The 15,386-nt window shown below is 36.1% G+C and overlaps 1 long non-coding RNA gene across 1 annotated transcript in view; it reads right to left on the bottom strand.

Moving 5' to 3' along the window:
• Positions 1 to 7,123, bottom strand: part of LOC129059064 (uncharacterized) — a 251,055-nt gene extending 243,932 nt beyond the window's left edge. Inside the window, exons 1-2 of the long non-coding RNA XR_008524697.1 lie at positions 7,038 to 7,123; positions 6,754 to 6,824 (exon numbers count right to left, since the gene is read on the bottom strand). This is a non-coding gene — a long non-coding RNA (uncharacterized LOC129059064). The remainder of the gene's footprint in view (positions 1 to 6,753; positions 6,825 to 7,037) is intronic.
• Between the last annotated feature and the right edge of the window lie 8,263 nt (positions 7,124 to 15,386).

Raw genomic sequence — 15,386 nt, 5'->3', positions numbered from 1 at the left:
TGTATCAAAAGAACCATCCTGCTTGGAAAAAATTACTAGACAAATATATAAAATGGCTTTTACAAGCCATTTAAACAGCAGTCCAAATAGGCAAGTTTTTAGGAACCATAATCCTGAAATTAGCTCGAATTCACCTCAGATTTTTCTTAGAATACATTATAAAAATTGTATTTAAGGAAGATTGTACCATATCAGAAAACTGAAGCATCAGAAACGATAGAGAACAAAAGGGACAGTTCAGGGCTGCCCAGTTCAGAAGCTAGGACAAGAGAGGCAAAAATCCAGAGATAAAGAATTTTCAGGTCATGAAAATGACACATATTCCAAGAAACAAATCAGAAGACAGCAACTGGGAGGCTGAATTGTTGAGCAGAGATTTTAGCAGCTATGTTATCCTAAATGGAGAATGAGTGAATTTCAAGCTTTACCATAGAAGAAAGACTTTAGGAAATACCTCAAGACTTCAGCTGAGACAGTGGAAGGACTATGCCTTATGAATGAAGGTCACTCCACAGGAGTAAAGGTTGTGTTTACTGTGTTTACTGTGGTATATTACACAGTATCATATTTACACCATGTGTGATCAACTCTATGGTTGATTACACAGTATATTACACAGTATCATATTTACACCATGTGTGATCAACTCTATGGAGAAATTCACATGGCCTCCAGGCAACAGCCAATGAGGAACTGAATCCCTCATCCAAAAGCCCAAAAGGACCGGAATTCTGCTACAATCACATAAGCATGGAAGTGGATCCTTCCCCAGGGAATCCTTGGGAGGACTGCTGCCCTGCTGACACATGGAATTCAGCATGTGAGACTTTGAAGCAGAAAGTCCAGCTTAATCATTCCCAGATTTCTGGCCTATATAGACTGTGAGATAATAAATGTGTTGTTAAAAACCAGTAAGTTTGGGAGTAATTTGGTATTTGCAATAGATACCTAAAGTGGCTATAATATGAATGAGAAACAGAAACAGACTATCCTTAACCAAGCCTCAAACCCAGTTGTCCAAGAATGAAACTGATCTGCTGGCACTCAATCTGCTAAAAACAACAGAGACTAGAGACTCCATAATTTTTAATATGTAGTCTGGCATCTGTTCAAAATTTTTGAGACATGACAAAAACAGGCAAAAATGAGTGAAAAAGAAGGTGAAAAAAAAGCAGAGCTGATAAAAGAGGCTAAGTGTTGATTCAGAATTCAGAGAGATTAAACAATGACTTTTAAATAATCAATATGAGTCATGTAAAGTATGCAGTTTGTCTGCAAAGCATGTAATAAAATTTAAAGTACAACTTTAAGTTCTAAATGCACAATTTAGAAAGGAAGAAAAGTTGCAAAACATTGATTTAAGCTTTCAGTTCAAGAAGCTTGTTGGATAAAAAGCAAATTAAGCTCAAAGGAATAGTAAAGGTAAGAGAAAAAGCAATGAAATAGGGAATATAAATTAGATCCAGAAATTCATTCTTTGAAAATTTTGATTAAAATTATAACTTGTTAACAAGTCTTATCAGAAAAAATAGAGATAATGTAAGTTATCAATATCAGAATAAATAACAAAACATCAACCTAGATCTCACAGATAAAAAGACATTATGATGAATTTATAGTAATAAAGTTCAAATTTTCACAATAATGGATGAGTTCTCAAAATATATAAATCACCACAATTAGCATTAGAATAGGTAGATAATCTGAATGGTCTCACTAAAGAAATTGAATCTAAAATTAAATACCTACACACAAACACTTATCTTTACACACTTTTGAACTCAGATGATTGAGAGGGAAGTCTTCCAAATGTCTAGGAAAGGAATTATACCAATTTTACAGAAATTCTTCCAAAGAGTAAGACCGGAAGAACTTCCACATCATTTTCTTATTCTATAATAACCTTGATACCAAAACTAGAAAAGAAAAAGTAAATTACAAGACAATATCTCTCATAAATATATACACAAGCCTATAAAAATATTCCCAAATCAAAGTTATATATAACAACCAACATTAATAGACAATTATCTAGTAAGTTTTATTTCATGAATGTGAAAAATCATTGTACAGTGATTGTACCAACCTAGAGGTACATCTTAGTTACCTGGAAAGTGTTTTAAAAGTACATATTTTTTTCATTTTACTGTTGAAAAATCAATAAAGTCATCATGTTAACAGATTAAAAAACAAAAACCATATGATAATTTTAAGGCATAAACAAAGCCTTAAATACAATATGAATAAAATTCAATACCTGTCCATGATCAAAATTCTTAGAAAACTCTGTAACTATAAAAAGAAATTAATCTGATAAACTATACAAAGCCCACACAAAACCTACAGCTAACATTATATTTAATGGTTAAATAGTTAATAGTTTCCCTTTAAGGATGGGAACAAGACACAGATATACACCACCATCACTGCTAATGAACTCCAAATGTTCTTGTCACTAAAATAGGGTATGAGAAATAGAATAAAACATATAAATATTGAAGAGGGAAAAAGAAAATATTTAGGAAATCGAATAGTATTATAAGCAATCTATTAGAATTAATGAGTAAATTGAACAAGATCATGGGGCACAGGTTACCAAATGGATTTCTATACTAGTGACAATTAGAAATTGGAAAACAAAATAAAAATCTTATTTACAATACTATGTGAATAATACATTCCTTAGGGATAATTAACAAAAGATGTACTGGATATCTATAAATTTAAAGTATTATTGAGACACTGAATGAGACAAATAAATGAAAGTGTACAACGTGTTTATTGATTGGAAATTTAAAAATGTTAGGATACCAATCTCCCAAATGCTTCTATGGATTTAATACAATTACTATCAAGATCCTTCTAGGCACTTTTATGAAAATTTAAAAGTTGATTCTAATATGTATATAAAAATGAAAATGACCCAGGATAGACAAGTTAATCTTGAGGAAGAAGAAGAAAAGCTTTAAGGTATACCTTGATATGAAGGGCTTAGCAATTAAGACAGTGTGATATTGATTCAAGGACAAATTGATGTATGGAACAGAATCCAGAATCAGACCACACATACACAGTGACCTGATTAATGAACAAGCTTCACTGCTGTTTAACAGGCAAAAAGATAATCTTCACAATAGATTGTGCTGGGTATATGGCACATCTACTGGGAAAAAAATGAATTTTGACTCATTTACTGGAAACTTAGGTTTAAGGGGCCCCAATTTAATCATAATGACACAAAATAGGACAAATTAAAGAGAAAAAGTATTCTTTTTTAGAATACATTTTTCTAGTCTTAGAAGGACTAGATAAAATGTTTGCTAATAACAAAGAACTAGAAAGTAGAGGCAGTCAAACTAAAGGTCCGAGGCATTCGCATTTACTGAGAGATTCTGCAACCTAGAGGTGCATCTTAGTTACCTGGAAAGTGTTTTAAAAATACATTTTCTTTTCTTTGGGGATTATATCTTTTATTTAATTTTAACTTTTATTTTAGATGTGGGGTATACATGTGCAGATCTGTTACCTGAGAATATTGGATGATGCTGAGGTTTGGAGTATGGATCCTGGCACCTTGGTAGTGAGCGTAGTACCTGATAGGTAGTTTCTTAACTCATCCCCGCCCCCCTCCAATCCCTCCACCCTCAAGTAGTCCGCATTGTCTGTTGTTCCCATATTTGTATGATATGCACATCCCATGTGTGCTCAATGCTTAGCTCCCACAAGGCTGGAACTGAAGGCTAGAATCCTGAACAAATTAATGCAGGAACAGAAAACCAAAAGTACATATTCTTAATTCCTAAATAGGAAGGCACCAACTCAGTAGCCATAGTACAAGAAGTTGGGCATCTGAGTTCCTAAATGTTCTAAAAGTGCTCTAGTATACAGCAAGGGTGTCCTTCTTTGGCATAAAGTTTTAGATAAAAATCATAGTATGAGGCAAGGAATGTCTAGTCATTCTACGAGATTTCCTTGGGCCATATTCTACACTCCTAATTGGGGGAGTCAAGAAGGAATCAAAAACTGGATTCAAAAACCTACTGCCTCAAGAAAGTACTGCATACACTGATATGACTGAAAGTATACATTTTCTGAAAAATAATATATCCCAATGTGTCAAGTGTCATAACCTATGACTCAATAATTTATTAAATTATACTACTTAATCATGGCTAACATTATATATATATATTTTCCACGTACTCATGGCCTTTTTGATGGTCCATAATACAGTCTCTGCTATATTTTAAGTGCTGAATCCATGTGAGTTATTATAATATGTACTTTATTGAAGGAAAATGTTTCTAGATATAAATAGTAGGAGAAACAGACTATCAGACATATTACCAAAATATTATCAGTGTGTTCTTGAGCAATATGATTCCTGAATTCATACTTTGTTTTATAGCTTTATGTTTATTTTTATTTATCCAGTTTTCTAATAAAACACTTACATGACTTCTAGAAACAGAAGAAACTGCTAAAGGAAAATTAGAAAATTACAAGTTTCATGGAAAATCTTATTTGGTAAACATATTAAAATACCATACACACAAGAAGAAAAAGAACTATGTAAGTTGTTCCTCTGTGAAAAAACAAAAATGACTTTTGAGTTCTTCAGTTTCCCTTTTTCAGAAACACTGGACTTTGACAGCAAAAATAACTGTTGACTGGCTCATTTATAACATGGTAGTCACAGCTGTGTAACATATTTTCTAGGCCATTCTTATAAATCACCTCAAACTTATTGGGGTAGGCTGAATAATGCCCCCCCCAAAGAATAATGTATACCCCAAAGAAGTCCACATTCTAATCCCTGAAACCTTTGAATATGTTACCTTACATGACAAAAATAAGGGCCTGGTCATCTAATGTATGCAGCATATCTGTTATTAAAAATCATGAATATATGTAACCAAATAGTTCTAAATACAGTTTAGTTTCATCCTTTTAATCTACTATTATTAGAAGATGAAACTGGCATAAAGGATAAGTTCACCTTAAGATAAACTATTGTAAGTTGCTGTTTTCTCCCTGGCAGGCTGTCACTATTGCACTTCTGACAAACAGTGGGTATCGTATGTTTAATGAATTTTCTTATGGCAATCTAACACCTTTTCATTCACTGCTTTCATTTGGAACTGGCTGTTGATCATAGCTTTGGTATAGCAAAAGAATCATATCCAGTAAGATGGCCAACTGAATGCAGACAGGTGGAACAGCTCCTACATAAAGACTGAGATGACTGGCATGCTCCTAACATGCTCCTAACAGATCTTCTCCAGAGTGGACAGCGGGAGGGCATGGAAGCTGGGCAGAAGGAGGAGAACGTTGGGAACCCTACATGGAGATAAATTGCACCCAGACTTATTCCTGACCACCAATGGCTCTGGAGGAATGGGTGAGTTGACATGGCAAAGAGCAACCTGCCCTCGCCACAGGCCTCTGGAACACCAGCAGGAGACCCCTCAACCATCACAGGCATTCGAATTGGCAGGGAGAGCTGCTTAGAGAAGTGGTAGCCAGCTGATGTGGAGCCCAGAGGGTTTGGTGCAGGGGCATCTGTAGCAGAGTAAGGCCAGAGATGGCCATCCTGCTAGGCTTGACTTGCTCCCATAGGAAACATTAGCCCTAGAGGAACTGCTGGATCTGAACACTACAGGGTGGTCTTGTCCAACAGTTAGGGCCAGTCTGATCTGAGTACTCCCTGGTCTGCTGGCCTCTCCCACAGCCCCAGCATGACCATGCCTGCTTGCAGTTCAGCCCCGAGTGGTCTGGGAGCCTGTGTCATAGTTTCTGCACTGGTAGACTGTGCAGAACTGGCAGAGAGCTCCAGTGGGGCAGCACCTATGTCGAGGCCCCAGCCCACATGCTCCCTCCCTATACTGCAGCTTCCCGCCTGGGCTCAGGGCAACTCCCCAGATTGCTCTGCTGGTGTATGTCTGCGCAGGCAGGTTTTGCTTTCCTAGCACTGACAGCACATTGGAGTCCAGTCTGCTTCCCCTTCCCTTCCAGAATGCCACTGCAGACAGAGCCTTGGAGGGCACAGAGCCAGCAAGCCCCACACCTACAAGCACCCCACCCTTGTACTAACACTATGCAGAGAACAGTGGATCCTCCTCCGCCCTAAGCCATCACTCCTGCTTGAGGGGAACAAAGAAGTTACCCAGACCTGCGCCTGCCATTGCCTGGCTCCTGAGCCAACACTACCTTCAGCACAACTGTTCACACAGTCTCCAGCATGGGTCCCCAGCCACCCCCCACCTCCCCCACCAACCAAGCTACAAGGGAGGCAGGCACTGCAGAACCCACTAGCACTCTGCCACAGCTGCCACTATTGCTATTGCTGGAATGTGAGGATGGATCCTGCTGTCACTGCACTATGAAAGGCTTTGGCTGACACCATCCATTGGAGTGTAGTGACTGGGGGTCTGGGAGCACCTCAGATTCCCCAAGCTCAGTAGATTCCTAACCTTGAGAAGCCAGAGAGCAAAGTTGGGGCCCAATATATGTCCCCCAGTTAGAACACACAGTTCAGGATTTGGGAGCACAGTGTTGGTCCCCTAAAATCTTCCAGAAAGAAAGCCAGTCAACTGAATCCATGTTATACCACAATCAAACCCTCAAGGGAATCAAATAAGATAAAATCAAACAAACAAACAAAAAAAATCAAAAGGTCAGCAATGTCAAAGACTGAAGGAAGACAAGCCCACAAAGACGAGAAAGAATCAGCACAAAATCCCTGACACTCACAAAGTCAGAGGGCCTTTTTTCCTGCAAACAGCTGAATCATCTCTCCAGCAGGAGTTCTGAACTGGGCTGAGCTGCTGAAATAACAGAAATAGAATTCAGACTAAGGATAGGAAAAAAGATAATTGAACTAAAGATGTATATTAAAACTCATTCCAAGGAAGCTAAAAATCACGTTAAAACAATGCAGGAACAGACAGACAAAACAGGCAGTGTAGAAAAAAAATGGAACCAACCAACCTGATAAAGCTGAAAAATGTACTATAAGAATTTCATAAGGTACTCACAAGTATTAGTAGCAGAATAGACCAAGTGGAGGAAAGAATCTCAGAGCTTGATGGCTGCCTTTCTGAAATAAGACAGTCAGACAAGAATAGAGAAAAAAGAAGGAAAATAAATGACCAAAACCTCAGAGAAATAGGGGATTATGTAAAGAGACCAAATGTATAACTCATTGCTCTCTCTGAAAGAGATGGGGAGAATGGAAGCAACTAGAAAAACATATTTCAGGATATCATCCATAAGAACCTCCCCAACATAGCTAGAAAGGCCACCAATCAAATTCAGAATATATTCCCAACACAGAAGCACACAGATTCATAAAGCAAGTTCTTAGAGCCCTTCAAAGAGACTTAGACTCCCACATAATATTGGCAAGAGACTTCAACACTCCACTGACAGCATTAGATAAACCATCGAGGCAGAAAATTAACAAAAACATTCAAGACCTAAACTCAGCAATGGTTCAAATAGATCTGATAGACATCTACAGAACTCTGCACCAGAAAACAATAGAATACACATTCTTCTCATCACCATATGGCACATACTATATAATTGATCACATAATCACAAGTAAAACACTCCTCAGCAAATGCAAAAGAACTTAAATCATAGCAAGCACTCTCTCAGACCACAGTAAAGTAAAGTTAAAAACCAAGACTAAGTATTTCACTCAAAAGCATTCAATTACATGGAAATTGAATAACCTGCTCCTGAATGACTTATGGGTAAATCATTAAATTAAGCGAGAAATCAAGAAGCTCTTTGAAAGTAATGAGAACAAAGGTGCAACATGCTAGAATCTCTGGGACACAGCTAACACAGGGTTAAGTGGGAATTTTATAGCACTAAATGCTCACATCAAAAAGTTAGAAAGATCTCAACTTGACAACCTAATGTCACAACTAAAAGAACTAGAGAAAGTAGTATAAACCAAACCCAAGCTAGCAGAAGACAAGAAATAAGCAAAATCAGAGCTGAAATGAAGGAGATAGAGATACAAAAAAACCCAAACCACTCTAAAGATCAGCAAATTAAACAGCCTGTTTTCTGAAAATATTAATAAAATAAATAGACCGTTAAATAGACTAATAAAGAATAAGGAAACAGATTCAAATAAACACATTCAGAAACAACAAGGGGCATATCACCACTGACCCTGCAGAAATACAAATAACCATCACATAATATTATGAACCCCTTTATGCAAATCAAGTAGAAAATCTGGAAGAAATGGATAAATTCCTGGACATGGACATCCTCCCAAGAGTGAACCAGAAAAAAATTGAGTGCCTAAATAGAACAATAATCAGCTCTGAAATTGAATCAGTAATAAATAGCCTACCAACCAAAAAAAATCTCAGGACAAAATAGATTTACAGCTGAGTTGTACCAGATGTACAAAGTAGAACTGGTATCACTTCTCCTGAAACTACATCAAAAAATTCTGGAAGAGAGGCTCCTCCCTAACTCATTCTATCATGATACCAAAACCTGACAGAAACACAACAAAAAAGGAAAATTTCAGGCCAATATCCTTCATGAACATTTATGCAAACATCCTAAAAATACTGGGAAGCCAAATCTGACAACACTTCAAATATCTTTTCTACCATGATCAAGCAGGCTTTAACCCTAGGATGTAAGGCTGGTTCAACATACACAAATCAATAAACGTGATTCATCATTTACACAGAACTAAAGACAAATCCACATGATTATCTCAATAGAAGTAGAAAACCTTTTCAATAAAATTCAACACCCCTTCATGTTGAGACTTCAACACAGTAATAGGGCTAGACTTCAACACACCACTAGCAGTATTAGATAGATCACCAAGGCAGAAACATTAGCAAAGATATTCAGAACCTGAACTCAACATTGGACCAAAAGGATCTGATAGACCTCTATAGAACTCTGCATACAAAATAACAGAATATGCATTCTTCTCATTGCCACATGGCACATAATCTAAAACTGACCATATAACTGAACATAAAACAATCATCAGCAAATGCAAAAGAATTGATATAATAACATACACACTGCCGGACCACAGTGAAATAAAAATAGAAGCCAAGACTAAGAAAATTGTTCAAAACCGTGACATTACATGGAAATTAAACAACATGCGCCTGAATGACTTATGAGAACAGAGATACAACATACCAGAATTTATGGCACATATAAAAAAAACCCTTCAAAAGATCAATGAATTCAGGAGTTCATTTTTTTGAAAAAAGTGATAAAATAGGCTGCTATCTAGAATATATAAAGAAGAAAAGATAGAAGATTCAAATAAACACAATTAGAAGTGATGAAAGGAAGGTTACCACTGACCCCACAGAAATAAAAATAACCATCAGAAACTACTATGAACACTTCTATGCACATACACTAGAAAACCTAAAAGAAATGGATAAATTCTTGAACACATACAACCTCCCAAGACTGAACCAGGAATAAACTGATGTCCTGAACAGACAAATAACAAGCTCTAAAATTGAATGAGTAATAAATAGCCTACCAACTAAACAAAGCACAGGATCTGACAGAGTCACAGCTGAATTGCACCAGATGTACAAAATATAGCTGGTACCATTCCCAGTGAAACTCTTCCAAAAATTTGAGGAGAATAAACTTCTTCCAAACTCATTGTATGAGGCCAGCATTATCCTGATCAAAACCTGGCAGAGTCCCAACAAGAAAATAAAACTTCAGGCCAATATTCTTTATGAACATCAATGCAAAAATCCTCAAAACAAAACCTTGCAAACTGAATTCAGCAGTACATCCAAAAGTTAATCCACCATTATCAAGCAGGCTTCATCCCCAGGATGCAAGGTTGGTTGAACATACACAAATCAATTAATGTGATTTATCATATAAAAAGAACTAAAGACAAAATCCACATAATTATCTCAACAGATGCATAAAAGGCTTTTGATAAAATTCAGCACCTCTTCACATTAAGAACACTCAATAAACTGGATATTGATGAAACTTTTGAACAACCAAGAAGGAAACAACAGACACTGGAGTCTCCTTAAGGGCAGAGAGTAAGAGGAGGCAGAGGAACAGAAAACATAACTATTGGGTACTACTGGGCTTAATTCCTGAGAGATTAAATAATGTATACAACAAATCCCTATGACATGAGTTTACCTGTATAACAAACCTTCATATGTAACCCCAAACTTAAAATAAAAGCTACAAATAATTGAAAAAAGAAGGAACAAATGCACAGTCAACATTGTGCTGAATGGCCAAAAGCTGGAAGCATTACCCTTGAAAACCAGCACAAGACAAAAATGCCCTGTCCACCATGCCTATTCCACATAGTATTGGAAGTCCTGGCCAGGGCAGTCTGGCAAGAGAAAGAAATAAAGGGCTTCCAAATAGAAGGAGAGGAAGTCAAAATATACATGTTTGCAGATGACATGATTCTATATCTAGAACACCACATAGAATCAGCCCAAAAGCTCCTTAAGCTAATTAACAACTTCAGCAAAGTCTCAAGATACAAAACTCAATGTGCAAAAGTCACTAACATTTCTATACATTAACAACAGTCAAGCTGAGAATCAAATTAGAAATGTAATCTCATTCACAATTGCCACAAGAAGAATAAAATACATAACTGAGGAGGTGAAAGATCTCTACAAGAACTACAAAACACTGCTCAAAGAAATCAGAGATGGGACAAACAAATGGAAAAACCTTCCATGGTCATGGATAGAAAGAATCAATATCATTAAAATGATCCTACTGCTCAAAGGAATTTACAAATTCAACTCTATTCCTATTAAATTACCATTAATATTCTTCACAGAACTAGGAAAAAAAACTATTTTAAAACTCATATGGAGCCAACAAAGAGCCCAAATAGCCAAGACAATCTTGGCAAAAAGAATAAAGCTGGAGGCATCATGCACCTGACTTCAAACCATATTACAAGGCTACAGTAATCAAGGCAGCATGGCACTGACACAAAAAACAGACACATAGATCAATGGAAAAGAATACAGAACCCAGAAATAAGGCCACATGCCTACAACTATCTGCTCTTTAGCAAACTTGGCAAAAACAAGAAATGGGGAAAGGACTCACTATTTAATAATTGGTGCTGAGAGAATTGGCTAAACATATGCAGAAGATCGAAACTAGACTCCTTCCTGACACTATACATAAAAATTAACTCATTATAGATTAAAAGTTTAAATGTTAAATTCAAAATAATATAAACTCTGAAACACAACCTAGGCCATCACATTCTGGATATAGGATCGGGGAAAAGATTTTATGACAAAGGTACCAAAAGCAATTGCAACAAAAGCAAAAATTGACAAATGGGAGATAAAGAGCTTCTGCACAGAAAAAGAAACTATCATTAAAGGAACAGACAACCTACAGAATGGGAGAATAATTCTGCAAACTGTGCATCTGACAACCATCTATAAGAAACTTAGACCAATTTACAAGAAAATAACAAACAACCTCATTCAAAAGTGGGGAAAGAATATGAACAGATGCTTTTCAAAAGAAGACGTACATGCAGCCAACAAGCACATGAAAAAAGCTGATTATTAGAGAAATAAAATCAAAACCACAATTAGATACCATCTAACAACAGAATGGCTATTATTAAAAAGTCAAAAAATAACAGATGCTGGTGAGGCTGAAGAGAAAAAGAAATGCTTATACACTGCTGGTGGGACTGTAAATTAGTTCAATCATTGTGGAAGACAGTGTGGTGATTCCTCAAAGACCTAAAAACAGAAATATCATTACTAAGTATATATCCAAAGGAATATAAATCATTCTTTCATAAAGACATATTCACATATATGTTCATTGCAACACTATTTACAATAGCAAAGACATGGAATCAACCTACATGCCCATCAGTGATAGACGAGATAAAGAAAATGTACATATACACAATGGAATACTATGCAGCCATAAAAATGAAATAATGTCCTTTGCAGGAAAATGGTTAGAGCTTGAGGCCATTATATTTAGGAAACTATCACGGGAACAGAAAACCAAAACCAAATGTTCTCACTTATAAGTAGGAGCTAAAAGATAAGAATACATGGACACATAAAGGGGAACAATAGACATTTAGGCCTACTGGAGGTTGGAGTGTGGGAGGAGGAAAAGGAGCAGAAAAAATAACTAATGGGTACTAGGCTTAATACCTGGGTGATGAAATAATCTCTACAGCAAACCCTCACAACAGAAGTTTATCTTTATAACAAATCTGCACATATAACCCTGAACTTAAAATAAAAGTTCAAGGAAAAGAATCAAGTCATATCTCTACACCCCTTTCTACTGTTTTGAAATGGGCTACTAGATTTGTCACTTACATGATTAGATAAATGAGAGCTTTTGTGTTTATTGTTTCTGAGAGTCAGTTTTTGCACTACCTTAGCAAGCAGCATCTATTAAAAGACTGGTCAATGTCTGTTGAATAGAAAACATAATTTTTTTGTGGGGAAATAACTGAACCTGAGAAGAAGGAACACACATATAAAGTACATTGCCTTTAATTCCTTTTCCCATTTTCAAAGTTCACAATCTGCTGGGAGATATTTGTTAGAATGATATATGTGTTTAATTTCATTCAGATAAGCAATACAAGAACTTTGAAATCTTAAGCATACTTTGTACATTACAACCTCACAAATTAGTTGTGATCTACAGTTTCACTGTAAGTTTCTTTTTTAGAGAAACAGAAGTTTGTCTTTTTTATTATTTGATTTACATTATTGATCTGAGACCATCTTAATTTTCATGTAACTGCATACATCTTCATTATGCCATAGAAAGTACTGAGCGCCTTACTTCTCTAAGGCTTTCACAGTTTCATCAGCCTTTTGTAATATGTACTTCCAGTCAGGCAGCAACTGGAGATCAAGGCAGAGAATAACAAGGACATCATGGGACTGTAAAACCTCTTCTCTTGAGTACCATTCCTGCATTTGTTCCATGACAAGGAATTTATAAATATGCCTGTTGGACTTTTATGACTGCATAAGCTAGCCTAACCCTGTGCTCTCAGGCTTGGACACAATAATTTATACTGCTTCCGTTTTGCTAAATTCTTGGCCCTGCCACATTTTTTTTTCTCTTTGTTTATGACTTACAGCTAACTAAACAAGCACACATCAGCTATAAACATCTTTAAAACACTTTATTTGATGAATTACTCATTGGCTTAAGAATTGTCAAAGTTTTCATAAGAAGTTTTCCAAAACACTAGAATTCTATCTGCAGCAGGGACAGCTATCTGTGCAATAAAAAAATCATGGTCCTTTTCCATGGCATAGAGTTGTTTCCCCAAACTGGCAGCCAAATCATGATCAACATTTTCTAGGAATAAAAGGAGAACATGAAAAACTGCCTATATTCCCTGCCAAAGTGATTAATACGTGAATATGATTTCTCCACCTTCTTTCTTCTTGATCCTGCAGCCTGGAGGGCAATGGACAACCTTAAAAGTCACATATTGCTGATGCTGGAAACTGTCAGCTTTGGTTCCTGAATGCTTGTCTTCAACTGAGGCCGCTGCCCTTCCTCTTTCCTGCCACAGATCAGGAACATCTACTTTTTGATTTATGTGATTGAGAAGCAAACCTCTATTGTGGTAAGCCACAGATGTCTCTAATGTTTACTTATCTATACACTACTGAATATATAATTCTAGTCAGTATTTCTTTTACATAGTTAATTTAGGTTAATTAGGTACCAATATCCAACATATGCTAAGAAATCTTTATTTTGGAGGTCCAATAATTCTAAATTATGGTAGTTTAGTATTATCACAGTGGAATTTACATTTACGACTTCAATGAATAGATGAATTAATAAATAAAGAAACTTTAAAAACCAATTAACTAGGTAAATACCATTTTAAGAAGCCACATGTATATATTTATTAGAGCCAAAAAAGAACACTTGGAGAAATTTAGTGGTATGTGATACAGATTAATAAACTCAGTGTCAAAGACAAAGAGGCCTGGCTTTGGCCTCAAGGTCCGCTGTTGTAGCTGGATGATTTTGTACAGGTCACTTAATTTCTCTATTTTCTTATTTGAAAAATGAATATATTAATTGTTTCTACCTTAAAATGTGACTCAGCTTTGACACAGATTACTACTAACACTGATGGGCCTCAGATAAACCCAGCTATGCTGAACAAACTTTGGGTGATATCAGAAAGACATTCAATAGATAAGGGTGGCATACAATACCTCATTCATAAAGTGACAGTGGAGTAATCAACAGCAGGGAATGGAGAAGGGTAGAGGGAAGGAGTTCAGGGAAATGTCCACCACATACTTAAGCAGTTTGCTTCACTCCCCATGGAATCCATGATAAAGCTCTCTGATTAACTCTCCACTCCCATTGCCGTGTTGTCCAAGCCCAAAACTCTGCTATTAGAGAAAACACAGCCTCTTTGGTTTACTAATAGTTTGTGGATAGAAGGCCATTACTATTTTTTTTATTATACTTTAAGTTTTAGGGTACATGTGCACATTACCATTAATAGAAAAATTGGCATCAATATTCTCTGCAAATGACAAAATCTTTATGGAAGAAAACCAGGAAAAGCCTGAACAGTAAGTAAAGTTAAACCTTTCATCAGTGGAAGAATATTTACATTTCCCCTATCAGTGAAGTGAACAGATAATCAAATACTTGGGATTTAGTCAATGGCTTTGCTGTATAGTTAGGCAAATGAACCATAGATAATTGCACAATAAAAACTCTCCTGTATGGAACAATCAGTTATGAATTTCTGTGGGAATTTTGAAGGAGAATTAGAATGGGTTATGTGAAACATGCACACACACACACACAGAGAGAACAACAACAACTCATATGTTAGCTCACTGGAATTTTAAGGCAAAGTTCTTAGAATTGTAGTGCTGACTACCTGGTTTCATGAAAAGAAGAGGCATGTTGGTGCTGCTGCCAAGCACTGTTGGGCTAGACGACAAAACATTTTAATTGCACACAATGAAATAGCTAATATAATTTATAAAAGAAAAAGAATACAAATCACCCAAATATTAACCAGAATGAAATTCATTGAAAATCCCCTTGAGTTGAATTCCCCAAGGACAAGGACCTACGGAATAGGTGAGTGAATTACTTTAGATTTTTATCAGCAGCCTCCAGGTCTACAACTGGATGCTAACAGATGTTATTCTGTTCTATTTTAGACATTGTTTATTAGTTAAAATATAAAATTCAGAGGACACAATTAAAGGTATGAAACAGAAAAATCAATTTTGCTATCCAGGCTGCCTGAATATATTTCTTCTGATTATGGTACGCACTTT

Source organism: Pongo abelii, chromosome 3 (genome assembly GCF_028885655.2).
Source record: "Pongo abelii isolate AG06213 chromosome 3, NHGRI_mPonAbe1-v2.0_pri, whole genome shotgun sequence".
Classification (NCBI taxonomy): Eukaryota; Metazoa; Chordata; class Mammalia; order Primates; family Hominidae; genus Pongo; species Pongo abelii.
Note: the sequence above shows the minus strand (reverse complement) of the source record. Positions and strands in the feature narration are given on the sequence as shown.